Source organism: Artemia franciscana, chromosome 4 (assembly GCF_032884065.1).
Source record: "Artemia franciscana chromosome 4, ASM3288406v1, whole genome shotgun sequence".
Classification (NCBI taxonomy): Eukaryota; Metazoa; Arthropoda; class Branchiopoda; order Anostraca; family Artemiidae; genus Artemia; species Artemia franciscana.
The window spans coordinates 40,490,678-40,498,743 of NC_088866.1; the positions used below are offsets into that span (position 1 = coordinate 40,490,678).

The 8,066-nt window shown below is 33.1% G+C and overlaps 1 protein-coding gene across 3 annotated transcripts in view; it reads right to left on the reverse strand.

Annotated features, from left to right (window-relative positions):
- Positions 1–7,727, reverse strand: part of LOC136026429 (glycoprotein-N-acetylgalactosamine 3-beta-galactosyltransferase 1-like) — a 57,989-nt gene extending 50,262 nt beyond the window's left edge. The window contains exon 1 of one of the 3 annotated variants that reach the window (XM_065703012.1): positions 7,699–7,727. The gene's annotated coding sequence lies outside the window, so the exon portion shown is untranslated. Of the gene's footprint in view, positions 1–7,651 lie in introns of all 3 variants that reach the window. The other 2 variants (XM_065703011.1, XM_065703013.1) reach the window with 2 other exon arrangements.
- Between the last annotated feature and the right edge of the window lie 339 nt (positions 7,728–8,066).

Consider the following 8,066-nt stretch of genomic DNA (forward strand, 5'->3'; position numbering starts at 1 on the left):
TTGCTAAAAAAACTTGAAAAGCTTTAGCCTCCTTATTGCATTAAATTTTAAGTTTTGTAGAACCATTCTAGGTAAAGTGTATAATGCGTTCGTCATTCCCCACTTCCTTGCATTAGCACCGTTTTGGTGTATTTTTACTGAGGCTGATATTAAAGAATTATGTAAGTGTTTTTATAAGTTTGCAAAATATTTGTTGAAACTTCCGCCTTGGTCAAGCAACAGCAGTATATCAAGGAAGTATGGAGTGGCCCAGCCCGTAATTGCCGTGCAGAAGCGTCTACTGCAGTATAGGTAAGATCTAGATCCGACAAGTGATATATATAGACGTCTGAAATAGATAATAATCTGTTGTTGATTACGTAGTGTTGTACATTTTTTGTTTTGTTTCTAATTTTTTCTACTCCATATTTTGTGTATTTATACATTATGATGGGTAATAAAATTATAATAATAATAATAATAATAATATATATATATATATATATATATATATATATATATATATATATATATATATATACTAGCTGGGTCCTGGCGGATTCGCCACCGGGCGAATCCGCCATTGTCCCTTGTGTTCTAACTGCAGGCTGTGCTGGGTCCCAGCGGCTTCGCCGCTCATTCTCATTGTCCCTTGTGTTCTATCCAAAGACAGTGCTGGGTCCCGGCGGCTTCCGTAATTTCGGTAATTTTTGGCAATTAAGTGGTAATTTTATTACCATTTTACATTAAGGTTTTTTACTGTTTTAAAAAGTAGGATTGAGAGAAAGAGTCAAACTTTAGCATAAAGAGCGGGGCATTGAGGAGGGAACAGCTCCTTTCATATACGGAGTAATTTCTGTTCGTTTTAAGTTTTAATATTGCTCCTTGTTTTCAGTTAAAAAAAACTTTTTTTTATTTAATTATAAAAAGAACATAGCTAAGCATAAAATAATAAGCACAATAAGTCTATTTACAAAAGTATTTTTAAGCAGTTTAATTATACTTAGATTAAGTAGAGCAAGTAAAGAGAGTAAATTTAAAGTTCTAATGCCCTTTTTAAGTGACAAAAGTGATTAGAGTACAACCAGCCCCATACCACGCCTATCATATCCCTAAACACATCCATTCAAAATTTTGAGAGAGCCATTGTGGTCAGCGTAGTTGAAAGGTCCATTAATTATGTCTTTGGAGGTAACAACCCCCAAAGCTCTCAGGGCAAGGGTTGTAAGTTATGTCCTACAGGATAAAAGGTGTTTTTGAACAGTTTAGTTGTATAAACTTAGAGGAGGCTCATTGGAAATAAGAAATCCTAATGCCCTTTTTAAGAGTCAAAGTAGTTGGATGGAGCCCCCCCCCCCTTATGTCATATTTTCCTAAAATGCATCCAATAGAAATTTTAACATATCCATTAGTTCAAAAAATTGTCCAAAGATCCAGTGGTAACAAAGAAAAGTTACTATTTAGCAAAGACGCTACTTGGTTAATTTAACCTTAAACAATAATGACAAGTAATACACAGTCATGGCAATGAAATCCAAAATTGAGTTAGACATTCCTGCTTCTGTGCCTGTGTAGTGGTGGAGGCTCACCAGTAAATTCGCACATTACACACAAATTAAAACAAGATACATTTTGAGCAAAACTTTTTCTTGTTGTTGAAAGATCTAGAAAAAACTAATATAAGAAGAACAGCAAGATATTAATTCAAACATTCTCTTCTGTGGAGTAAAGTTTAGAATTCATCAGAAAAACTTTTCTGATGCTCTTAAAGTAACAATTAAGTAACTCAGGAATGACTGAGCATATTAATTTGGAAAGTTCCAGAACTGATAAGGGAGAAGATCAAAAAGGCAATATTTGCATGCAGCCACCACTACTATGACTACCATCACTACTACTGCTACCACTACTACCAAACTACTCTATTTGTAGAATTGAGGGGAAGTTTCAACTAAATCAAAAGATGCTCTGTGCAGATACATTGTAAAAAGAGTGTACCTCAAGAATTGATTTGGGTATTAACTTAAAACTTTCAGAGAATGCTTAAATTGTAAGGTCATCTGACCAAAAGGCAATATGTGCATGGTATTACTAATGCTACTAGCACAGCTACATTTACTACTACAAAAACTAATACCACTACAACTACAACTTCTGTTGCAATTGTAGGACTAAGAGCATTGAGTTGAAAATTTCAAGAAGTATATGAACATACAGGTTATCTAAAGGACATACCAGCAATGTCATGACAATGGCTAGTTATATCAAGTTGAAACTTCCAGAACTTGATTGAAGGGATGTTGAACTGACCAAAAATAAATATGTTAATACTACTGCTTCTAAAAATTAATACTACTACTAGTAATACAGGTACTACTATTACAAATATACCTAAGGTATGACAGTGAAATTTTCAAGACATTTGAGGGGGGGGGGTAAATTGATTCACAACACGCCATCTGAATACAGGTTGTCAAATGGACATAAAAGCAATATTTTAGAAACAGTTTGGTTTATGAGGTTGAAACTAACAGGACTTAATGTGGGTCCTGTTGAACTAACTAAAAGAAAACATTTGCATCCTAATGCTACTGCTTCTACTCATCCTACTACTACTATTATTGTTAGTTCTACTGCTACTATTGTCACTAAAGCTCAGGCTATTACTATTAATTCTAATGCTACTATTACTGCTGCTACTGTTAAAACTAAGGATATTAAGGTGGAAAATTTGGGAAATATTGAAATTGTATGGAACTAAATTGAAAAAGACTATGTTGATGCAAGTTGTAAAGAGGACATAACAGATATGCTTCACAAACGGTTGATGGTATTAAGCTGAAACTTTCAGCACATGTTGAAAAAGATATTGAAGAAACCAAAGATCCTATGTGCATACTGCAACTAATGCTTTTGCAACTATTACTACTGCAGAAGCTAAGAGCATGTGGCTGATGCTTTCAAGGATTGCTTAGGCAAACATTAAACTAAATACTGAGCACAAAGATTTTCAAAAAGGTGACAAGGCAATATCTCAAGAACAGCTTACATTTTCCAGTTAGACCTTTAAGGGTAAGTTGTGACAGATTTTGAACTAGCCAGAAGGTACTATGTACATACTATTAATACTACCACTACAGTTACTGTAACTAATGAAGCTAAGGGTATTAAGGTGAAACTTTTAGGGAATGTTTAGAAGCATTTCAATTAAACAAAAAAATTATGGATGTAAGTTTTCAAAAGGGCATATAAGTAATATCATAGGCAGCACTGCTCGATAATGGCTAGATGTATCATTCAAATTTTTAAATGAGCTATCTGATTAGTAATTTAAAGTTCTAGTGCCCTTTTTAAGAGTCAAAAGAGATTGGAGACAAGCACCCTTCCTCCCAACCCCATGCATTTTTCAAACACATCCAACCAAAATTTTTAGACAACCATTTTGTTCAGCATAGTATCTTTGGGGAAACTTAATGGGTTCTACCCTATTCTATATCTTCATTAATGATACTCCTTCTACTATCAACAATAAGCTGAAACTATACTGGTGATCAAAAACATCTTGAACCTGTTTTCCCATGTAAAGATCATACCTTTTTACATAATTCATCCTTTAGTAGGTTGCAACTATCACTGCAACCATCTTATCTTTGAACTACTTAGTTATTTGGCTGAGGTTTGGCTTCTTGAACTTAATATTGTAAGGAGTCATGTCAGTCACAAAACAAAATTGTCCCTTTTTTCTTTCTTGCCATCCAATCTCTTCTGTAAATCAGGAGCAAGATCTTTGTGTCATCATTGACAATGAATTGAATTTCAGTACCTATCCTGAGAAGTCTACAGCTGGTATGCTTACTAGTTCAACTCCCCCCTCCCCCAAAATCATTATTCTTCTGTATATAAGGCCTAGATCTATTGATATGTCAAATCAAAGGTTGGACAGTGAGTAGTCTTCTTGAGAATGGTAACTTGAATGGGAAGCTACAAATCACTCAATAATACTGCAAACAATTTAGCAATCATAAACTCTAGAGCTTCACAAGGAAAAATCCTTATATTGCTCTAATCAACAATTTAGGGTAATGTTTAAATTAATAGACTATTCAGGTAGCTAAGAAATAGACTTTACCTATATAGTCAGAATTACATCCTGAATCCAAATTTGATATGCATTTGTGTCATGAATGAACTTTACCCCTACCCCTGATTCAGGGTATTTATTTGTACATTAGGAGGGGCAAACTTCAGACTTACCTCTATAGTCAGAATTGCATCCCTAATCCAAATTTAACATTCATTTGCATCAGAAGTGAGCTTTACCCCCACCCCTAATATGAAAATATATACCATGAGTTGTTATACATAGAGGTGAGCAGTAAAGTTCATTTCTGATGCAAATGATGGTTAATTTTGGATTCAGGATGCAACTCTGACTATAGATTTAAGATTGTTTTTTAGTTACCTGAATAATCCATTGATAAAAATATTATCTGCAATTTAAGGTAATTGGTTAGGCTTGTATATTTTGAAAAAGCATAAAAAGGAACTGAGCAGTATGTTAAGTTCAATGTTCATCTAGTCTCTATGTTTGTTATGGGATCTTGCATAGGGGTTAGATGGGTTTATGGACCACTCCTATTTTACTACAGCATGATTGAATATGAGGGTAGGAACAAGAACCCTGTCTTCTTGGTGAAATTTTCACCAACAATTTGTCAGCATAAATTAAAAACGTGGTAATTTATAAATATATATATATATATATATATATATATATATATATATATATATATATATATATATATATATATAGTGGCAAAACCCTATAGGCCAGTGTATTCTCCTGATGAGCCCTTGTGTTGGGTTGTTGCCTCTGATTTATTTGTCTTTATTATTTTTTCTATTGTTTGGTAAATGACAACTTATACTTATTGATGACATGACTGCCTGTTCATGGATTATTCTTTATGGTTGATTGTGTTTGGCTATGCTGTTTGACCTATGTGATTGTATGGATGAGTAGGGTTAAGGCCTCATTCAAGTGCTGGTCTATATTAATCACTAATTTAGGAAAACAGTCTTCCTTTTCTCCTTCTGTCTCTTTTTTTTTCTTTTTTTTTATGAGATTGTGCTGTTGCATTGATGATTTATATATATATATATATATATATATATATATATATATATATATATATATATATATATATATATATATATATATATATATATATAGGATAATTGGTATTTCCAAAGACATCCTTGTAGGTAAGTGAATAAATCAGTATTTTCAAGTGTTTGACCTTAAATAATTTAAATAATAACCATATTGATGCACAGCTTAGATTTTCAGCTATTCATTAATATATATAATTTTTCTTAATTCCTCTTTTACAAGGGTACAAAATACAATTTACAATTACAAGGGTAAAATTCTGGTTTAGCTACTTTTTGCTATCTTGGAAAGGAGTTAAATTAGGATAATGGAACTTTCCATAACAAATCCAGGGCCAAAAACATACTCCCGGAAAGTATTGGCAAGCTTCTATATTAACTGTCTTCTGATTTCTAAGTCTTAGAAACTTACCTACTTGACAGGATTATTTTTGACAAGATGACAAATAATGTTAATTTTTAGTTATGAGTTTCCTTTTCTCTGGCTTTGGTTCTGAAAATGGAATACCTCTTATTTGAGTAGAACTTCAAGTCATATCCATGTTTTTTTTCTAAACTTATAATTTTATTTGCATATCTTTGAAACCTCATAATTTGGGATCAAGCAAAGTATTGAAGCTGAAAACAGTTTTGTTGTACTTCATTTAAGCAGAAAATCAATTTTGGAAGGATTCACTTCTACAAACACAAAGATTTATACAGATCATCAAAGGTCAGGGCCTTACAGAGGAAAAAAGGGTAGATATAGTTGCTTCAAAATGCCTATCTAGGACATACCTTAGTCTGTAGACCCATCCCTGAAAGTTTCAGTTCCCTAGCCTAACCCCTTTGCAAGATAGCAAAAAGTAGCTAAACTAGAATTTTACCACAGGAATTGTATATTCAGAACAAAAACCAGAGAAAACAAAACTGATAACAGAAAATTAAGGTAAAATTTTGTTTTGTCAAAATTTCAATTTACCAAGGCTTAATGTCCACAAGTACTTGATTTTAATTCAAAATTAATTGCCTCTCACCCAATTGGACTATCTGTCTTGGCTGTGACTTGATGCCCACAAATGCTTGATTTTAATTCAAAATCAATAGATAAACAAAACCAACCTGTCAATTAGGCAAATTTCTAAGACTTGGAAATCAGAAGAGGGTTAACACAGAAGCTTGACAATACTTTCCTAGAGTATGTTTTTGGCCTTTGATTCATCCTTTAAAGTTTGATTTTCCTAACCAAACCCCTTTCCAAGATAACAAAAGTAGCTAAACAAGATTTTTACAATTACTGTTATTTGAGTAGAATTTTAAGTGACATCAATGCATTTTTTCTAAATTTGAAAAATGTATTTGGAGATCTTTGAAACTTCATAAATTGGGATTGAGCAAAGTTGTGAACCTGAAAAGTTTTCTTGCAACTTTTTTTAAGCAGAAGATCTATTTTGCAAGGTTTCACTTTCATAGTAACTAACAAATATTTTGAAGGTCATCACCTTCTAGTGGGAGAAGGATCAGAGGTGGGTAGATATCAAAACAGTCTACCTTCCCTGGAAATACTTTTGTCTGTAGACCCATCATTGATAGTTTCATTTTCCTAACTTAACCCCTTTCCCAGATAACAAAAAGTAGGCTACCTAAACTAGAATTTTACCATTCTTGTTATTTGAGTAGAATTTCAAGCCATAACCTACCAATGCCTTAATTCTACACTTGGGAAATGTAGGCTATTTGGAGATCTTTGAAACCTCATAATGGGTTTGGGATTGAGATTGAGCAAAGTTTTGAACCTGAAAACAATTTTCATATACTTTTTATGCAGAAGATCTATTTTTCAAGGTTTCACTTTCATAGTATAAATATTTTTAAAGGTCATTACTTCTAGTGGGAGAAGGATCAGGGATAGGTATTTCAAAATGCCTTCCTGACATATTTTGGTCTGTAGGACCATCACAGATAGCCTAGTTTCATTTTCCTATCCTAACCCCCTTCCAAGATAGCAGAAAGTAGCTAAAGAATAATTTTACTGTAGGCCCAACCACATTTGAGGGTTTAAATTTAGCAAAGTTATGAAGCTGAAAACAAATTTGGTGTACTTCAATTAAGGAAAAGATCTATTATGCAAGGCTTTAATTTTATAACACACATATTTTTAAAGGTCATCAAAGGTCAAGGCCCTCTACAGGGATAAGGAATGGAGGTAGTTGCTTCAAGATACCTTCCCGGGACATAATTTAGTTTGTAGATTCATCCCTGAAAGTTTCATCTTCCTAACCTAAACCCTTTCTGAGATAGCAAGAAGTCAATTAACCAGAATTTTACCCAAAATTTGGTCACTTTGATGATCGTTTTACTCTAGGTTATATTGACAGAACAAGCTTGAATCAACTTAGCCCAGCCTAATGCCCAATACAAAATCGATTACACTCAGCTAATTTATGATTGGAAACGAAATAAGATGAAAAACAAAACTAATAGAATCAATTTTGATTCTACGTAAGTTTATTAGGTATACAGAATCATTCAATGAGAAAGAGTGACTAATCAATGCCTTAAACCCACTGGTGCATGTTTGAATTTTTTTATTTAAGCATTGTGTATGCCAACATAAAGAAATTTTCGGCACTAAACTATTCCGTATATTTGTTAACCTGGCCGCTGTTTAAAAAAAGAAAGCCGCTGTTCACTGTAAAATGAAGCTACGACAGCGGGTGTAACCTGTGGCTCTTTTGTTGTCAACCTTCTGCAAGCTCATTTTTTTTATGAAACATATTTTAAGACAGGAATGAGCCCCCAAAGAGAGACATACACTAAATTTCTTTTCAAGAGCGGTTAGCACTGATGATTGTTATTTGAAGGTAATCCGTATAATTAAAGCCTATATTTTCATTCAAACATGTTTCAAAGTTTTAAATGTTTTATTTCCTATA